Genomic DNA, 18,994 nt, shown 5'->3' on the forward strand with positions numbered 1-18,994 from the left:
ACCTTGGGTAATGTAATTATGATGTGCCTTGGTGTGTTTCTCCTTGGGTCCAACTTCTTTGGGACTCTGAGCTTCTTGAACTTCCTGGAAGTCTATTTCCTTTGCCAGAATGGGGAAGTTCTCCTTTATTATTTGTTCAAATAAGTTTTCAATTTCTTGTTCTTCCTTTTCTCCTTCTGCTACACCTATGATTCAGATGTTGGAATGTTTAAAGATGTCCTGGAGGTTCCTAAGCCTCTCCTCATTTTTTTGAATTCTTGTTTCTTCATTCTGGTCTGTTTGAATGTTTCTTTCTTTCTTCTGGTCCATACCATTGTTTTGAGTCCTGGTTTCCCTCCCTCCACTGTTGGTTCCCTGTACATTTTCTTTTATTTCATTTAGCATAACTTTCATTTTTTCATCTAATTTGTGACCATATTCAACAAGTTCTGTGAGCATCCTGGTTGCCAGTATTTTGAAGTGTGCATCTGATAAGTTGGCTATCTTTTCGTCACTTAGTTGTATTTTTTCTGGAGTTTTGATCTGTTCTTTCATTTGGGCTATTATTTTTTTTTTGTTTCAGGGCACCTGTTATGTAGTAAGGGGAGGAGCCTTAGGTGTTCACCAGGGTGGGGCAGCCCATGTGGCTGCGTTGTGGTGCTGTATGTGGGGCAGGGGTCTAATAGGGAACAGTGCTTGCTCCACTCTCTGCCAGTTTTCAATCACTTCCCCCACTACCCACAAGCAAATTGGGCCCTTCTGGTTCTGATTTCCATGTGGGTGGGTTTGTATACGTTCTAGAACCCTGTGAGTCTCTCTAACAAACTCTCCTGTGACGCTGGGAGTTTCTCCCATTGCTGCCTCAACCCCCACAGGAGTTTTCAATCATAGGTTTGAGGCTTTATTTTCCTGTGCTGGAACCCTGGGTTGCTCAGTCTGTCTTGCTCCCCAGTTGTTCCTCCTGATTCATCCACATGCCAATCCACTGCCCACTCCGCCAGCTGCTGTCTCACCCACCCCGGTCCTCCAGACACCACCTTGCCACAAGTCCTCTCCACCCGGCTGCCCATCTCTGCCCTTCCTACTGATCTGGATGAATGTTTCTTCTTGAACTCCTTGGTTGTTGGATTTCCATACAATTCGATTTTCTGTCAGTTCTAGTTGCTTTTTGTTTTTTAATTTGTTGTTGTCCTTCTTTTGGTTGTGGGAAGAGGCATGGTGTGTCTACCTATGCCTCCATCTTGGCCGGAAGTACCTACTTACAGCAATATTTTACCAGATAATAATTAGTGATAGTTAACATTTGTCAAGTACTTGGCCATTGATGTCTTAGCACAGAGTCTAAGCTTCCAAGTTCCAGAATGAGACAGGCCTAGGTTCAAACATTGTGCACTTTATATTTGTTTTTGTGACTTTGCCCAAAGTGACTGAGGACTCTGAGCCTCAATTTCTTCATCTGTGAAATGGGGACAGTTTCTGTGGAATTCTAAAGCAGTGCTTGGCTTTCTGTCCTGTTGATTGAAAGTTTAAGTTGTGCCACTGGTTAAACCCAGATCTGTCTCCCTATTCCTTTACCTGCCTCCTCCACCCACACGGCCCTCAGCTCAGCAGCTCCACAGGGCAAACCTGTGGTCCCTGTCTTAGGGTGGTCCTTGGCGACCCACCGCAGGCTCCTCACCCAGCCCCTGACCCTGGTTTCTGTCCCCTCACCATGGTTGGCCTCTCTTCTGGACTGTTTGGCCCAAGGGGCGGTGACATACTGTGGGAAGGGAATGCTGCTGTTCAGGACCAGGCCTCCAAGACTCCTCTGAACCTGCGGGGAAACGGAAAACTGATGTGAAAAGGGCCGAGAGCAGCTCCCACCCTGCATCAGACCGCTGCCCTGGGCTGCCAGCTGTGAGCCAGGCTGGGGGCTCGGCAGGACACGTCTCAGAGCTAGTCAGCTCTCACAGCTGGCTAGGGAGATGATTCTTCTGCATTTTACAGGTGATATGCAGACAGGTTAAGTGGCCTGTACAGTGATGCACAGCTGAGACCGACAGGACTGGGATTTAGCCCTAGGTCTCCCCATACTCCTCTATGGGAACTAGAACGAAAACAAAGGAATTCAAACTGAGGTCTAAGTCCAAAAGGCACTTTTCCTCCAGGAATCATCTAGATAAATATTTGCTAATTTCTTATATAGCAATAACTTTTTATATTGAAACAGAAGGCTTTTTTAAAAAACAAATGTACATGTTTAAAATTCTTTCCATCTTTATTTATTGAGATATAATTGGCATGTAACTGTGTACATTTAAGATGTAAAACTTAACTGTACACCTTCATTTTTTGTTTTCATTTTTAGAAGAGCTGATATTTGCTCGTGGTGCTCATGGTACAAGATTCACAAGGTACAAAGGAATGGTGAGAACAGTCCTTAAAAAGGTAAGCATAGACCTACCAGATGGCCCAACAATTCCGCTCCTAGACAGGTGCCCAAAATAATTGAATGCAGGTATTTCAACAAAAGTCTGTACGTGAGTGTTCATAGCAGTGGTAGAGCCATATATACAATGGAATATAAAAACCCATGAAGAGCGTCCATCTGGATGAACCTCAAAAACACGCTGAGTGCAAAGAGCCAGACACAAAAAGTCATATATTGTATGATGCCATTTATATGAAATATGCAGAATTGGCAACTCTTTAGAGACAGCAGATTTGTGGTTGCCAGGGGCTAGGGGAGGGGAGGTAGGGGGTGACTGCTAATGGGGGCAGGTGTATTATTATTGTTATTATTATTATGTGATGAAAATGTTGGGACCACACTAAGGTGATGGTTGAGCAACACTGAAGGTGCTGAGTTGTACACTTTAAAATGGTTAAAGTGACTGATATTATGTGAATTCTAACTCAGTTTTATAAAAAGAATGTTTGAACATTAAGTTTCCCCCTCAACCCTATCCCCTAGCAACTGGTCCAAGTCCCAGGGACATTCTGAGCATCTGTAAGCATGTGTGTGTATAGTTTTTCACGCAAATGGCAGCATCCTGTAGACATTGTTCTGCACCCTATTTCTTTTACCTTGCAGAGACCTTGGAGATTACTCTACATCAGCACTTTAACAGGCTGGCTGTGTTCTTTTTAACATCTCTGTAGTGTTCCAATTTGTGGGCATGCCCTGGTCCATACAGCCCGTCTCGCTCTGATGGACATTTAGATTGTTTCCAGCCTTGCTGCCTCAAACAGGCTGCTGCACCGAGCCTTAGCATGGGGCATTTCACACAAACCTCTGTCTGTGGGGAAATTCCTACAAGTGGATTTGCTGGGTCAAAGGGCACATGCATTTTAATTTTCCAATTGCAAAACTAGTGCGACTTATATACAAATTTCAACCTCTGAAGCTCAAAGGCTAAAATATGCCAGAAGCCCTCCCCTCAACCCCAGTCCTGTGTCTCTGAGACAGGGTCACTTCCTCTTCTTGTCTGCCTCCCTTTTCTGGACACTTCCTCCTGGCCCTGGGCCTGCAGCTCTTACAGCCTTCCCTGCCTGCCTCATGCTGGGTCTCTCCTCCTCCCACTCCCTGCCCCCTCCTCTCCTTGTCCTTCCTTAGAGACTTGACATCTGTCCTCAGGACCTGGGGTGGGGCTGAGACTCAAGTCACGTACAACCTACTATCACCAAACCTACCAACGCTGGGCCCCTGGCAGTGCTTTCAGTCACAGAATGTTCAAACCAAAAGTCTAGGAGCTTCTGTTCCAGCCCTCACACTCCACCTTACACAGGAGGCCACTGAGGCACAGAGAAGGGAAATGTGGCTCCGGGAGTGGGTTCACAGAGCCAGAAGAGAAGACACTGTATGTCCAAGAATCACTTCATTCCTTTAATAAACAGTTTGAGTGACATGGGAAAGCCTACTGTGTTAGGCCCTGGGCCCCAGCAGTGAATGAGGTAGACACCTCACATTATGTTCAGGGAGACCAACAACAACAACAAAAAAACCAAGTAAATGAAGTACTTATAAGTGCCACGTAAGCATAAAGAGTGACTTGGCCCCTGAAGTCTTAACTGGGTGGTGATATCTGAGCTGGGACCTGAAGGACAAAAAGAGCCAGGTGAACCAGCATGTGCAAAGGTCCCGAGGCAGGAAGAAAATTGGTGTACTGGACAGACAAGAAAAAGGCCAATGTGACCGGAGCAAAGGAGGTGGCAAAGGTACACAGGTCTAATCACTCAGAGTTTTGGAGGCTGAGTGGTGTCTTTCTGCAAGGTCATCACGTCAGCTTCTCTCTGCCCTCTCCTCTGTCGCCAGTAGCTCAGCCTGGAGAATACAGCCAGGGGTCCCTGAGCCCTGCGGAATGGATGAATGAACACTGTCGGAGGTGGGTGAGTGAAAGGGAACAGAAAGGCTTGTTACAGAATCCTTGAAGGGAGATGTAGGCTCAAGCCCCAGGTTATCAGCTGTGTAGCTTGAGACCTAGTGTTTATCATAGTGGCAACCAGCACTTAGAGGACTCCATGAGCCTGCAGTGGCCGGTGTGGCAAGCACTCTGCTCTGTTCTTGCAGCTATAGTGGGAAAGCAGCCACGGACAATACAAAAATGTGAGCATGGCTCTGTCCAAATAAAAGTTTATTCACAAAACCAGGCTATGGGCCATCTCATGCCTTAGTACTCAAACAGGTCAGGTACAGTCTATGGACCTTACGTACATTGACAGCCAGACAGGTAATCGTTCTGTATCACATTTGGGTCTTGCCCCCTACCCCGCACTGAGACTTAGGCGGTACGTCTGGATGCTGGCTCCAGAAATGTACAGACATACACAGTTGTGCACACAGCGTTCGAGGTTAAGGACCTTCTGAGACCTTTCTGGGGCCCCTGGAAGGATACTCCCTGAGGCCCCTTCTGCCTCAGATAGTGCCCAGCTGGTGGTGCCAGGGATTGTGGAGTGCCCCGGGAAGACTGAGAGACAGGGGAGGGATCATGGGCGGCGCAGTCTGGGACAGTAGCCTAAAGGCCAGTTGACAGGAAGCCTCCTCTCAGCCGCTCTGCTGGAGTCTGTATGGTGAGCTCTAGGCAGTTGTCTTCCCAGCCAACGTGGCCCACCTGGCCCTGGAGGACTCCCTTTCTGAAGTGAGTGGCAGGAAAGAAGCTGGCTGGTGGAGGAGCCCTACCATAGGCACCCCTCAGTCAATTCTGTGCCTACACTGTAAAATGTAGTAGGATTAGCTTCATTGTTTCCAACTACAGGCATTTATGAGCACCTACTGTATACCAAAGACTACATTGAGCCCCACCGGGGATGAAGCAGCCTTCAGCCAGGCCAGCTGGGAATGCCCCAGGAGGCAGCGGCACTGGAGCCCGAGCCTGAAGGTGGATCGCTGGGGGGCATTCTGGGCAGAGGGAAGGACCTGGGTGTGGGAAAACTCAAGGAAAAGACAAGGGAGGATCAGGTCCCTGGGGGGGGGGCCTGGTGTGAGCTAGACCAGGAGGTGGAGAGAAGGACAAGCACTGGGCCTCACAGAGCTTTGTGGGAAGGGAAGGAGTACGGGAGGGACAGGGAGTTGCGGGGTCTGCTCAGAGGGCAGCAGGACAGGACAGGACAGAGAAGAAAGCTGGATTCAGTAGGTGCTGCAGGAAGTAAGTTCCGGAGGCTCCGTTGCCCCCCTGCGCCCCGCCCCCAACAGCTCTGGGCGGTCCACAGTGCGCCATTAGCATGTGAAAGTCTTGGAGAGAAGGGGCTAGTGTAGCCGAGATTGGTTTAGCTGCTAGGTGGGGGTTGTCTCACTGAGGTTCACAGGACTTCCTGGAAGAACATCCCAGACAGGTAAACTTAAGCAGACATTAAAAGCGTAGCCATCTGATAAGGTTGAAGATATTTTTCAAAGGTTTTGAAGTGAACTAGCCTGAGAGGGATGGATGGAATAAGCACGGTGGGGCAGGTGTAACCGCAGCTGAGGCAGCCTGAGCCTTGGCCATCCCTCGAGGAAGCCATCTTCCCTCACAAGATTTTTAACCCAAAAGGTTGGGATTGCTGACTCTTTTCCAGAAGCTGCTCCAAGATCACGGAGCAGGAATATAGGGAAACTAGGACAAGACTGGAAGCCAAGTATTTCTGACCTCAAACTTCTTACTTTTAACCTCCAGGGCATGCAAGTTGGCAATTAAATTTACCTCTTAAAAATTTGGGATGAAAAGTTAGTAAAAACATTAAGATTTGGCAGGTGTGGCTCATGTCCATTAACTCAAGGGTTGTGGGTTCGATTCCCAGTCAGGGCACATGCCTGGGTGGCGGGTTTGATCCCTGGTCTAGTGTGTGCTGGCACGTAGCACCCAGAGTCTGGGCACATATGGGAGGTAACCAATTGATGTTTCTGTCTCACACTGATATTTCTCTCTTCCTTTCTCTCTAAAAGTAATGAAAAAAAAAAAAGTCCTCAGTCAGGGGGGAAAAAAAACCCAGTAGCCATTAAATCCATAGCTGGTAAGTGAAGTAGTCAGTTCCCCTTCCACCACCTCAGAGAAGATTGCCCACCTGCCACCCTTCCCAAGCCTCCAGCTCTATTGCTGCTTGTGCCCAGATGCTGAAACTGTAAGAAACCGCAGCATCTCAGGCCTGGGGGCTCAGTGGTACAGCTGGTAGAAACCAGCAGGTTGAGAGGAAAAAACAGTTTTGTAGGATGATCAGAGTTCATTTGCCATCAGACAGACTTGGATCTACCACTCACCAGCTTCATGACCTAGGACAATAAAAATATTATCTGAGCCTCAGCTTCCCCAAATTGTAAACTGGGGATAGTACCTGCCTCACAGTGCGTGTGAGGATGTGGTACAGCGCTGTGTGCATAACACGCTCAGATCACAGTCTGTGTGCGTACATGGTACAGACATATGCAGGCCTGTTTTTTTTTCCTTTTTACTAGATTACTAGTTTATTTACATCACTTTGAGTATTAGTCTCATTATCTTCAGGTGGTTGGGGTGGTCCCGAGGTTTCTTTGCCATTCCGCAGGACTCCTTGTGTTCACATTTTGGGTCTGAGATTCCACAGGCCGTTGGAACTGCGGGACTGAGGGTCAGGAGAGCGGTCTGGGGCGGAAGCTGGTCTGAGAGGCTGCAGCACAGCTCAAAGGTGGTCTCTGGGTATCCGGAGCCAGTGAAGGGGGCGGGGTCTCTTGTGGAGACAGGCCGAGCAGAGGAAATGGGGGAGGCTACCTGAGAGTCTCCCCTTTTCAATCCCTGCCAAACACTCGCAGACCACCCCCTCCCCCACCCCTGCTCCCATTTAGAGTCAGCCTCAGCTAGAGAACAAGTCAGGGCTCCGGAGTAGAAACACTGGAGGTTGCATTTGCCCTGCCAAGCTGCGTGAATTTGGGCAAATCACTCAGTGTCTCCAGTAACCAGTTTCGCCATCTGTGCAAAGGGGTATATGATAATGCTAGCCCCAAAGTGAAGTTGAGAGAATGGACTCGAAGAGAGTGTATGAAAGCACTTAGTAAGCTTGAAAAGCCACACAAATGCAGGACATAACTTTTCTCACAGATCTGATACCAATGGCACCTCTTCCATGAAGCCTCCCCGGGCTGCCCAAATGGAATTGATTTCTTCGCCTACTAATCTGCTGCCGCTCATCTGAATCTTACATACACATCTGCTGGCCCCATCCAGAGGCACGATTCTCAGAACAGGACAGGTCTCCTGAATCCTGACCAGTATCTCCTGACAGCCCTCTTGTGGTACATCTGCCACTTTCCCAGCATTCGTCTATAGGAGGCAAGACCACCCTCAGGTTCATCCTGTTTGGTTCCTCTCCCTGACCACAGTACGCTGGCAAACGGTGGGGTCTTTAACCCAAGCGGGCCAACAAGTCTTTCTCTGAGAATTTACACTTGGGCCTGGGATTAACAGGAGTCAAGTCAGCACCCCTCTGAGTAAGTAAACCTGGAACATGCAAAGCTGGCAGCTTTCCTTCCCTACCTGTGAGTGGGGAACCGCAGAAAGCTGTGACCAGAGAAGCAAGGACAAGTGTTCATGAAGGCTTCCTGGGCTCCATCGCTTTGGGAGCTTTTCTCCCAGGAAATTCCTTTTAGGGCCTAAACTGGTACTTGTGGATTCTAATACTTCCTGACTTTTACAGAAAAAGAAAGTTAAGTCTCAGGAAGGTTTACCAGCGTGCCTGAGGTCACAGGGAGTTAGCAGCGGAGACACCGCATCATACATAGCTCCTCATCATATTTTAAGCAGATTAATTCGGGTGAAATCGGCATATACATATTATAAGGCGTGCAATTTGATAAGCTGACACAGCTATACATCTGTGAAACCATCACGTTCAAGATAATGAACACACCCCTCACCCGCCACAGTTTCCTTCTGCCTGTTCTTAATCCTCCCAGCTCCTACCTGACATTCACCCCAGGCAGCCACTGAACTGCTTTTAGTCACTATAGATTAGTTCGCATTTTCTAGAATTTTATGTAAACGGAAGTATACGCTATGTACTTTTTAAAAAAGACTTTATTTATTTATTTTTGGGGAGAGGGGAAGGGAAGGAGAAAGAGGGGAAGAACATCAATGTGTGGTTGCCTCTTACCCACTCCCTACTGGGGACCTGGTCCGCAACCCAGGCATGTGCCCCAACTGGGGAAGCCACAGGGTTCACAGGCCAGCACTCAATCCACTGACCTGCACCAGCCAGAGCGTGTGTGTGTGTGTGTGTGTGTGTGTGTGTGTGTGTGTGTTCTTTCAGCCAGCATAATTATTTCGAGATTCATCCATCTTGTTATACGGGGTCCAGTAGAAGTAAGGCCTGCTTGAGTGTGGTTGGTAGGGTAATAATATGGGTGTAATCATTTAATAGTTTTAATTTGAACATTTCACCTAAAATGTCATATGGTGTACTTGAGTGGGATATTGTTATGCTACAGAATTACATGTTTTTGATTTTGTAATAAAACAAATTGTAATAAAAAGGGGCATTATTTGTGCCAAAACCTGCATATCTTTTTTTTTAGATTCTATTTATTCATTTTCAGACAGAGGGGAAGAGAAGGAGAAAGAGGAGAGAAACCACTGGGGACCTGGCCCACAACCCAGGCATGTGCCCTGACTGGGAATTGAACGGTTACTGTTTGGTTCACAGCCAGCGCTCAATCCACTGAGCTACACCAGTCAGGGAAGAGCCCGTATATCCTAATAGATCATTCCATTTTTGTTGCATAATTGAATAGTAATTAACTACATGGATATACAACAACATTCACCTGTTCATGAACATTTGGGTTGTTCCAGCTTTTGGCTATTACAAATAAAACTAGTATGAACATCCCTGTATGCTTTTATTTCTTTTGGAGAAATACCTAGGAGTGGAATGACCAGATCTTAATGATAGGTGTATGCTATGTTTAACTTCTTCAAAAACTGCCAAAACTTTTCCAAAGTGGCTATATTATTTTACAGCAGTGTACAAAAATTCTAGTTGCTTCATATCCTCACCAAATCCTTGATTTCAGTCTTTTTAGTAGAAATCCTAACAAGTATCTATAGTTTTATACTTTAAAGTTTTACCTTTAGGTCTGTCATATTTTTAGGTGTTTTCTTTTTAAGATTTTACTTATTTATTTTTAGAGAGAGAGGAAGGGAGTGAGAAAGGGAGAGAAATTTCGATGTGTGGTTACTTAATGTGTGCCCCCCATGGGGGACCCGGCCTACAACCCAGGTATGTGTCCTGACTGGGAATTGAATCAGCGACCCTTTGGTTTGCAGGCCAGCACTTAGTCCACTGAGCCACACCAGCCAGGCTAAATCTTTTACTATTAAGTATAATGTTAGCTGTGGGTTTTATGTGTAAATGCCCTTTATCAGGTTAAGGAAATTCCCTTCTCTATTCCTTATTTGTTTTACTTTGTTTTATTATAAGTGAGTTTTGGATTTGGCAAAGGCGTTTTTCCTCTCATCTATTGAGATACCATGTGCTTTCTGTTGTTTTTAGCATATATATATATATATATATATATATATATATATATACCTCTCATTAATTAATTTTGGATGTTAAACCAACCTTGCATTCCTAGTATAAATTCTACTTGTTCATGGTGCAGTTCTGTTTGTATGTTGCTAGATTCTTTTGCTAGTATTTTGTTGAGGATTTTTGTGTCTATATTCATAAGAGATATTGGTCTGTAGTTTTCTTATGATGTATTTGTTTGGTTTGGTGTCAGGGTATTTCTGACCTGATAGGATGAGTTGAGAAATATTCTCTCCTTTTCTGTTTTCTAGTAGAATTTGTAATGAATTGATATTCTTTAAATTGTTCTTTAAACATTTGGTAGAATTCATCAGTGAAGCCATCTCAGCTGGTGGGTAATTTTTTTTATTAATCAATCTCTTATTGTGGTCTATACAATTGTCTCTCTCTTCATGAGTCAGTTTTGATAGTTTGTTTCTTTCTAGGAATTTGTCCATTTCATCTAAGTTGTCTAATTTATTGGCATACAGTTCATAGTATTCCCTTATAATTCTTTTTCTTTCTGTAAGTTTAGTAGTCATGTTCTGATTCTAGAAATTTGAGTAATTTAGTAGTCATTTCTGATTCTAGTAACCTGAGTTTTCTTGGTCAATATAACTAAAGGTTTGGCCATTTTGTTGATCTTTAAAAAAAAAACAGCTTTCCATTTATTGTTTTTTCTCTATTTTTCTGTTCTTTACTTCATTAAAGTACATTCTAATCTTTATTATTATCTTACCTCTGCTTGCTTTAAAGTTAGTTTGCTCTTCCTTTTCCTGTGTGTTGAAGTGAAAGTTTAGGTTATTGATTTGAGATCTTTCTTCCTTTATAATGTAGACATTTACAGCTTTGAATTTCTCGTTCAGCGCTGAGCTGGCTGCCTCTCATAGGTTTCGGTATGTTGTATTTCTGTTTTCACTTATTTCAAGGTTTTTTCTAACTCTCCTTGTAATTTCTTCTTTGGACCATTGATATTTGAGTTGTCACTTAATTTCCATGTATCTGTGAATTTTCCCAATTTCTTTTGGTCATTGATTTCTAATTTTATCCCATGTTTTTATTTTTGAAAGATGTTTTTCCTGGGGAAAACACTTTAGGTTGATATTTACTTTTTCTTTCTGTATTTTAAAAACATGGCTCCACTTCTCACTTGCATTATTTTTGAAGAAAAAATTTGCTGGCTTTATTTTTGTTTATCAGGTTAAGGAAATTCCCTTCTATTCCTAATTTGTTTTGTTTTATTATAAGTGAGTTGGATTTGGCAAAGGCTTTTTTTCTCTTATCTATTGAGATACCATGTGCTTTCTGTTGTTTTTTTTTTTTTTTAGCATATATATATATGCTAAATGTCCTGTATGCAATATGCCCTTTTTCGTTGGCTGCTTTTAAATTGTTATCACTTTTTATTTTTTATTTATTTATTTATTTTTATTTATTTATTTTTTAGAGAGGGAAGGGAGGGAGATAGAGAGAGAGAGAAACATCAATGTGCGGTTGCTGGGGGTCATGGCCTGCAAACCAGGCATGTACCCTGACTGGGAAGCAAACCTGCGACACTTTGGTTCGCAGCCTGTGCTCAATCCACTGAGCTACGCCAGCCAAGGCTTACTTTTTATTTTTTAAATATTTTACTATTTATTTACTTATTTATTCATTTATTTTAGAAAGAGGGGAAGGGAAGGAGAAAGAAAGGGAGAGAAACATCCATCGGTTGCCTCTCACACACCCCCATCTGGGGACCTGTCCCACAACCCAGGCATGTGCCCTGACTGGAAATCAAACCAGAGACCTTATGGTTCACAGGCCGGTGCTCAATCCACTAAGCCACACCAGCCAGGGCTTCTTATCACTTTTTAAAAGCAGTTTATGATATATCTTGGTATTATCTCTTTCCCTCCCCCTTTTTTTGGCTAGGTACAGTGTACTTCATTGATGGTACATGCTAAGCCCCTCCCCTTCTTCAGGAGGTCTGGGATGGAAATTGTGTCCAGGATGAGAGATTCTCAGTATATTTGGAGATTGAGATGGGGCAAGGGCTCCCCAGCAGCTAAGGGTCTCTCTTTTTCTCTTATGTTTCTGGTACAGCTGATGGTCCAGGGGACTCTTACTCTTTAGAGGCCATATAGAGGTCATAAGACCCATCACCCTGTTGCTATAGACAAATCCAGTCATACCAGGGAGTGGGCTTGACAAAGTAGTTGTTGAAGGCAATATAAATGCCAGCATTGAAGGTAGAGAATGGGGTCTCCGTTAAAGTCACAGGAGACAACCTAGTTTGTAGTGTAGCCCAGGATGCCACTTAGGGGTCCTCTGATGCCTCTTCTACCAGCTTCTGGTTGTCATCATATTTTGAATCTTTCTCCAAATGGTAGGTCAGATCCACAACTAAATACATTGGGAGGAAGGGACACAGAAGGCCATGCTAGCGAGTTCTCATTCTGCTCAGGGACCGCCTTGCCCTCAGTCTTGGCCGCGCCACTAGGAGCAGGGACGATGTTCTGGGCAACTGCTTGGCCATCATGCCACCGTCTCCCTGAGGGGCCACCCATGGTCTTCTGGGTGGCAGTGACGGTATGGATGTGGTCATGAGTCCATCCACTGCACCAGAGTTGTCATGGATGACCTAGGTCAGAGGGGCTAAGCAGTTGGTGGAGAGGAGGCATTGCTGGCAACCTTCATGGAGTTGTCCTACTTGCCATGATTCACACCTATCACAAATATGGGGGCATCCACAGAAGGGGCAGAGACGATGACCCTCTTGGCTCCCCGCTTCAAGTGAGCCTCAGCCTCCTCCACGGTGGTGGAGGCACCAGTGGATTCCACAGCATATTCAGCACCAGCATCCCCCCATTTGATGTTGGGGAATCTCACTCCTGGAAGATGGAGATGGACTTTCCATTGATGAAAGCTTCCTGTCCTCAGCCTTGACTGTGCCTTTGAACGTGCTGTGAGTAGAATCATACTCATGTAGACCATGAGTATGAGTGGCTGGAACATATAGACCATGTAGTTAAGGTCAATGAAGAGGTCATCGATGGCAACAACCCCCACTTGGCTAGTGAGCAGGTACTCGGTGTGGCCGAACCCGTTTACTCCGCCCTGCACCGTCGTGCCTCAGACGTGGCTGCGGCTGTCTTTTGAGCAGGGAGGACTAGAGAGCTTGGTACAGTTTCTTTATGTTTATTGTGCTTGGGGTTTATTAAGTGTCTGGCATCTGCGGACTTATAGTTTTCATCAAATTTGGAAATTTTTGTTATTTTTCTTCAAAGAACTTTTCCTGTCCTTTTGACTCCTGGGGAGATTCCAATTACATATATATATATTAGGTCACTTGAAGTTGTCTCACAGCTCACTGATGCCATATTATTATTATTTTTAAGCTTTTTTCCCTCTGTTTTATTTTGGATAATTTTTTTAAAAGACTTTATTTATTTTCAGAGAGGGGAAGGGAAGGAGAAAGAGGGAGAGAAACATCCATGTGTGGTTGCCTCTCATGCGCCCCTTACTGGGGACCTGGCCTGCAATCCAGGCATGTGCCCTGACTGGGAATCGAACTGGTGACCCATGGTTCTCAGGCTACCACTCAATCCACAGAGCCACACAAGCCAGGGCTCAGGAGTCACTGTTCTTCATTGTCTGGCATTCAGTATCTTGAGAACTATTGTGTTCATGCATTTTGTTGGGTATTTTGGTTGTCTTGGGTGGGAAAGTAAATCCATTCCCTGTTACTCCATCTTGGCTGGAAGCAGGAGTCCTCATGATCATTTGGTAGTTGGATCAGCTGGCATTTACTAAGGGAGAGCTTGCTGAGTGCCCACCTCACACTGGTCTTGGGCTTTCCAGTACTCCACGTGTTCCTATCTCAGGGCCTTTCGTGGGCCCTTTCCTCTGTCCGGAACGCTTGCTCCAGCTGCACTTCCCTCTCTCAGCCCCGAGGCCTTCTCTGATTCCCTGTGTAAAGTGAAGTGCTCTCTTCAATTTCCCATCACACTTAGCTTTCTTTTATGGCTTGTTTTACTAGAGCGTGGGCAGGAATTTTTGTCTGATTCCCTGGAGCCGGCTCAGGGCCAGGCACACGGTAGGTGTTCAATAAATATTTATGAGTAGTGAGGTCTTTGCATATTTCATGGTGCCCGTCACACAACAGCTCAGTCAAATTGGGGATGTTTGGCTGATGGGAACACAGCGCCCTGCCCTAAGGTTGCTAGCAGGGACTGGATTCAGGGCCCCTGGACCGAAGCCACAATCTCCTTAGTGATAACCAAAGGCCAAGCGAGCTGGCTGTGGAGGGCTGACAGGTGGGGTTGATGAGATCCAGACCCAAACCTGTGGGCCTGGGCAGAGCCTGATGGAACTGGACGCTGAGCAGGAGCCAGAGCCACGCTTCCATGACGTCGTCTGCAAGTGCTATGCCCCTCCCTGGGCCCTTGGTGGAGCTTCAGGCCTCGCCCATCCCTCTCAGAGCTGGCTGCCAGCAGGTTCCACAGCAAGACAGAGCCATTGTCCTGGTTCTCATCCCATATCTACTTGTGTGAGGACTCACAACTATTACTAGACTCGCAGAATTACAGGTTGACTCTATAAAGTGAAAAATACCTTGTAAACCAAAAACTTCTGCAAGTACTCAGTGAATGGGAAAGGCCTTAGGAAGCTTCTGTTCCAAACCCTTATTTTTGACTGAGGAAGAGACTGAGGTTTAAATGAGATAATGTATGTAGAGTGCTTAGCACCAGGCCTGGGACTTGATGTTTCCTCCTAGCTACTAACCTGCTGCCTTCCTCCGGCTAAGCAACCTGTGCCTTGGTGCCTCCCTGTTTCTCGACAGCCCTCCTCCCCACCCTCAGCCAGGAGCCTTGACCCATCTGTCTTTAGGAAGGCTTACAGCTAGCACATTCTGAGCATCGATGAGGTACCAGCCCACGAGCTAAGCATGCATCAGCTAGTTCTCTTGTTACAGGATGCAATAGGTGTTATTGTCTCCTCTTTACTGATGAGGAAACTGAGGCTCTGAGACATTAGGTATCCTGCCCAGGGCCCTACAGGGGTTGAGGCAGTGTTCAGGCCCCAGGGTGCACAGTCTCTAAGCTTCTAGGTCTGGCTTCTCTTCCCTTGGCAGTCTCTTCTAATCAAGTGCATTTTTTACCAGCTACCACTTCCTGGGCCTCTGGGGAAGCTTCCTGAGCGTGGATTTGGTTAGTCATCTGAAGTGGGCAACATAGGGTCTAGAACCTCCAGCTGGGAGTCTGCCCTGAGTGAGGCCCAACTATGAGCTTTTTGAAGTTAGAGCTAAGGATGTCTCTGAGGGTCAAAGATAATCGGAGTCAAAACCACAGCCCTGGGGGAAGGGACAGGGAGTGGGCTGGAGCCCGGAGACCCAGGCTTCCCCTCAGCAAGTACCTGGCTGGCTGGTTTTCTAGGAGACCCCTGCTATAGGTTCCCCACAGGGTGGTGGTGCAGACAGGTGAGAGCAGGTGGGCAAGTGGAATCTGGCCTTGTGGGGGCTCCACTGGGCAAGGTTACCTCTGATGGGCCCCAGAGGGTGGCCTCCTTAGGAGACAGCGGGACTTAAAACCAGCCTTGGAGGACCGCGACAACTTGAATGAGGGAGAGTGAGGGTGGGGTGGGTAGCCTTTCTAGCACAGAGACACCAGGAGTGCGGGGTAGGCTTTCCAGCTTCTCCCGTGCCCCTTTAGTGTGCCCCACTGCATGTCCACACCATGGTCCCCCAAGTGAGGGATGGTTAGTGTGCCCGGCAGGTAAGGACACTGGGCTCAGAGTCCAAGACTGCAGGCGGGATGTGCCGAATACCAGGTGATGAGGTGGATTATTCTGAGGGAGGCCATGGGAGGTTCCCAAGCCTCAGGTTACCTGAACAATGTGTGAGGCGGCTCATCAGAGAGGCAGAGAATGGAGGAGGCTAGCGACAGTGCAGAGGCTGTTGGAGCAATCTCTGTGAGCTATGAGGCAGGCCTGGGCCAGGGTCAGCCTGGAAACAAAGGCCCAGGGAAACAGGCTGGGCTGGTGGAGGTGCAGGAGATCTGATCTGGAAGGGTTCTCAAAGATCATCTACCCAACCCACTTGTTTTACACAAAAAGCCTGAGGCCCAAAATGGAAAAGGGGCTTGCCCAAGGGTGCTCAATGGGTTAATGGTAAAGCCAAGCTAGAAAGACCCTGGGAAGCTCAAGGATACCCCCATTAAACAAGGAGCTGAATCTACCCCATAATAGACCCTCCGCCTCGAGGGATCAAGTCCACACCTGAGGTTATCAGGGGTCCCAGTGAGACCCAGCCTGGCTTGTCTCATTGTAGGACCTCCGGCCTCCCGCCCCCTTCCCTGGACCACAGTTTTCTCATTGTGAAACGAGGCCTTTGGACCAGCCGACTGATGTGGCCCCTTTCTGCTGTAAGTGCCCACAGGAAGACGAGGCTGGGCCTTCCTCACTCTGTTCCCTACCCCCTAGTCCAGCCTGACACTGACGGGGCGGGAGGGCGGGGAGGGCTTTCGGCTCACATGCCTGAGGAGTGAGTGGTGCTGTCCAGAGGAGGCAACGTGATCTGTAAAGGAGCCGTGACCCTTTCCTTTTGACCCCCGAGAGGGCGCCTCGGTCATGTGAGGACCACGGGGGATTAGTGGGGCTGAGAGGGGAGGCAGCCACCTGGGGACAGACCAGGGAGAGGGGAGAGAAGCAAGCAGGAGAGGGAGGGCCTTGGGCCTCACAGGGAAGGACTGAGCTGGGCATCTGCGGGGGAAGGTGCCCCACCTGGGCCCTTTGGGGGGTGTGGGACAGGCTACCTACCAGCTGTAGGTTTCCGAGTGCATGAACCAAGGGCTGTTGGGGTGTGTTTGGAATGGAGGAGACGAGGAAGAAACGGTGTGATGGGCCTGAAGAAAAGATGAGGGAGGCAGAAGGGAAGGAGCCGGGCCCCACCGAGAGGGGCAACAGGCAGAGGAAGGGCTTGTGCAGGAGGCTCTGAATGATGCCTGGTCCCTGGTGAGAGTCACAGTCAGGTGTCACATACAACCTCAGGCTCAAGGAGACCTGGCAGAGAGGGGAGAAAGCATTAATTTAGAGCCAGCAGGTCTGGATTTCAGACTCTTCCACTCACTAACTGTGTGGCCTTGAGCAGGTGTCTTGGCCTCTCTGAGCCTTGGATTCTAGAACCAAAGAGCAGTTGCATCTCCTTCTTCACACTGGGCAGGCTGTGAGGTCAGATTTCAGTCCTACCCCAGACCCTCCCTCGCCCCTCACTGGCCACCGCTTCTTCCCCCAAGCATATACCCCCAGGCACCGGGACTAGCGTTACTCCCCATCCTCCACCCCCGCAGTTGCAGGGGCTGCCCCAGCCCCTCTAAAGAGGTTTGAACCAATCCAGGGCCTGTGCACTGAGGGGACCAAAATGGGGGGCTGGGAATGGGGAGGGCGAGGACTTCCCCAGCCTCACTGTGGAAGGAGGGGAGCCATGCCTCATTACCCCCGTATCTCCCTTCCCCCCTCCGATGTGATCCCTGGGGCTCTCCTCCCCTTTCCCTAAGCCCTGCTTGTCTTCTCCACAACAAGGAGAGAATGTTATTTAAAAAGAGATCAGGAGATTTGCCTTAAATAGGCATGGAGTGCTGTGCCAGGGCCCAGGGTGGGGGAGGGGCGGCCACCCTGAGTGGTGGAGGGGAAGGAGTGGGACCGAAGGAGGGAGCAGCCTCGCCAGGGCCAGGGCTGTGCACAGCCCTCCAGTCCACTGAGCACCGTCCCAGGACCCGCCTGCCGGCAGAGGGTCAAGCAGAGCTTGCTCCCACCCTACCCCCATTCTGAGGGTGAGGAAACTGAGGCCCAGGTCAGGGAACTGGCATGCGCTAGCTACCAAGTGGCATGTGATGCTGGATGCCACAGGCTTTCCACCCCAGGCCCCAGGCCCCAGGAGCAGGGAGGTGCTCAGAGGAGAGGAACCCAGAAGATAGGGCCCCCTGTAGCAGGGATGGGGGCTTCTGCAGGTCAGGGTGTCTTGGAGTTTCCTGCCACCTGCCCCCACCATCGGTCCCCAGGCCTTTGGCTCCTGCCCCCAGGTTGCCCCCGCCCTAGCTTGTAACTGGACGCCCTCCTTCCCAGGTGAGCTGGGGCTCTGCTTACCGAACCCAACACCGGCGGGGGAGGGGCCTGAGGGGCAGCCCTGGGGGAAGCATCTGCCCAGAGGCTGTGAGGCTGAGGAGGGAGCTGGAGCGCAGGGGGTAAGAGGCGGAGGAGGGGGAGGTGGGCCAGCCGGCAGAGACACCGCCCTCCCTTCCCGCAGGGCTTGTCTGACACCTGGGGTCACTCCTCTCTTCAGGGTCTCCTTCCCCGCAGGTTCTGTCTCAGCAGGTGATGCTATTGGAATCCTGAGAAATGAAGCCTTGAGAGCGGGATTTCTGGGACAAGGCCAGGCCAGGAGGCTCCCCAGGGGTGCTCCTTCTGCGAAGGCTCTGAGCACTGCGGGGAGGCCTCAGACACGCGGGTGCCCGTCCTGGCCTCAACGTGTAGAGCCTTGAGGCCCTGAGCTGCCCATTGTGCGCTTCGGACTCCTGCTCCGTGAGCTGGACCTGACAATGCCCCTCATACACACTCTGGTGAGAAGATGACAGAGGGAAGAAGAGGGGCAGTTATGACAAATGCACGGACCAGGGCTGAGACCTCGTGTTTGTTGGAAGATGGAGAGGGAAAAAACTTTTCTCCTCTTCTCCTAGTGGGTGGGCACAGCCTGTGTCTTTGGGAAGACTGTAAGAAAGCAATCACCTACTCTGGGTTCCGGTTAATTCTCTTTGTTATTCTCCAGGCCACTCAGGAGGCAGGGAAAGGGTAGGGGTGAGGAGGAGGGGTACAGGGCGGCCACTTGAGGTAAGAGTAACAAAGGCCAATAGGAGTTCACCAGGAGGGTTTACCTCGAGCCTGGCCCCACCCCAGTTCTTTACCAGTCCTCGCTCCAAGGATCGGCTGTTAGCCCCATTCCACTAACGATGGAACTAGGGCTGGGGATTTAGGCAGCATGTCCAAG

The 18,994-nt window shown here is 48.5% G+C and overlaps 1 long non-coding RNA gene across 4 annotated transcripts in view; it reads left to right on the forward strand.

Moving 5' to 3' along the window:
• The window catches only part of LOC123808065, a 26,273-nt gene extending 7,535 nt beyond the window's left edge, over window positions 1-18,738 (forward strand). Inside the window, exons 2-6 of one of the 4 annotated variants that reach the window (XR_006783755.1) lie at window positions 2,327-2,406; window positions 4,274-4,343; window positions 5,214-5,336; window positions 16,283-16,376; window positions 18,310-18,738. This is a non-coding gene — a long non-coding RNA (uncharacterized LOC123808065). The remainder of the gene's footprint in view (window positions 1-2,326; window positions 2,407-4,273; window positions 4,344-5,213; window positions 5,337-16,282; window positions 16,377-18,309) is intronic. The other 3 variants (XR_006783757.1, XR_006783756.1, XR_006783754.1) reach the window with 3 other exon arrangements.
• Window positions 18,739-18,994: the final 256 nt, after the last annotated feature.

Source organism: Phyllostomus hastatus, unplaced genomic scaffold, assembly GCF_019186645.2.
Source record: "Phyllostomus hastatus isolate PE091 unplaced genomic scaffold, TTU_PhHast_1.1 phas_scaffold_501, whole genome shotgun sequence".
Classification (NCBI taxonomy): Eukaryota; Metazoa; Chordata; class Mammalia; order Chiroptera; family Phyllostomidae; genus Phyllostomus; species Phyllostomus hastatus.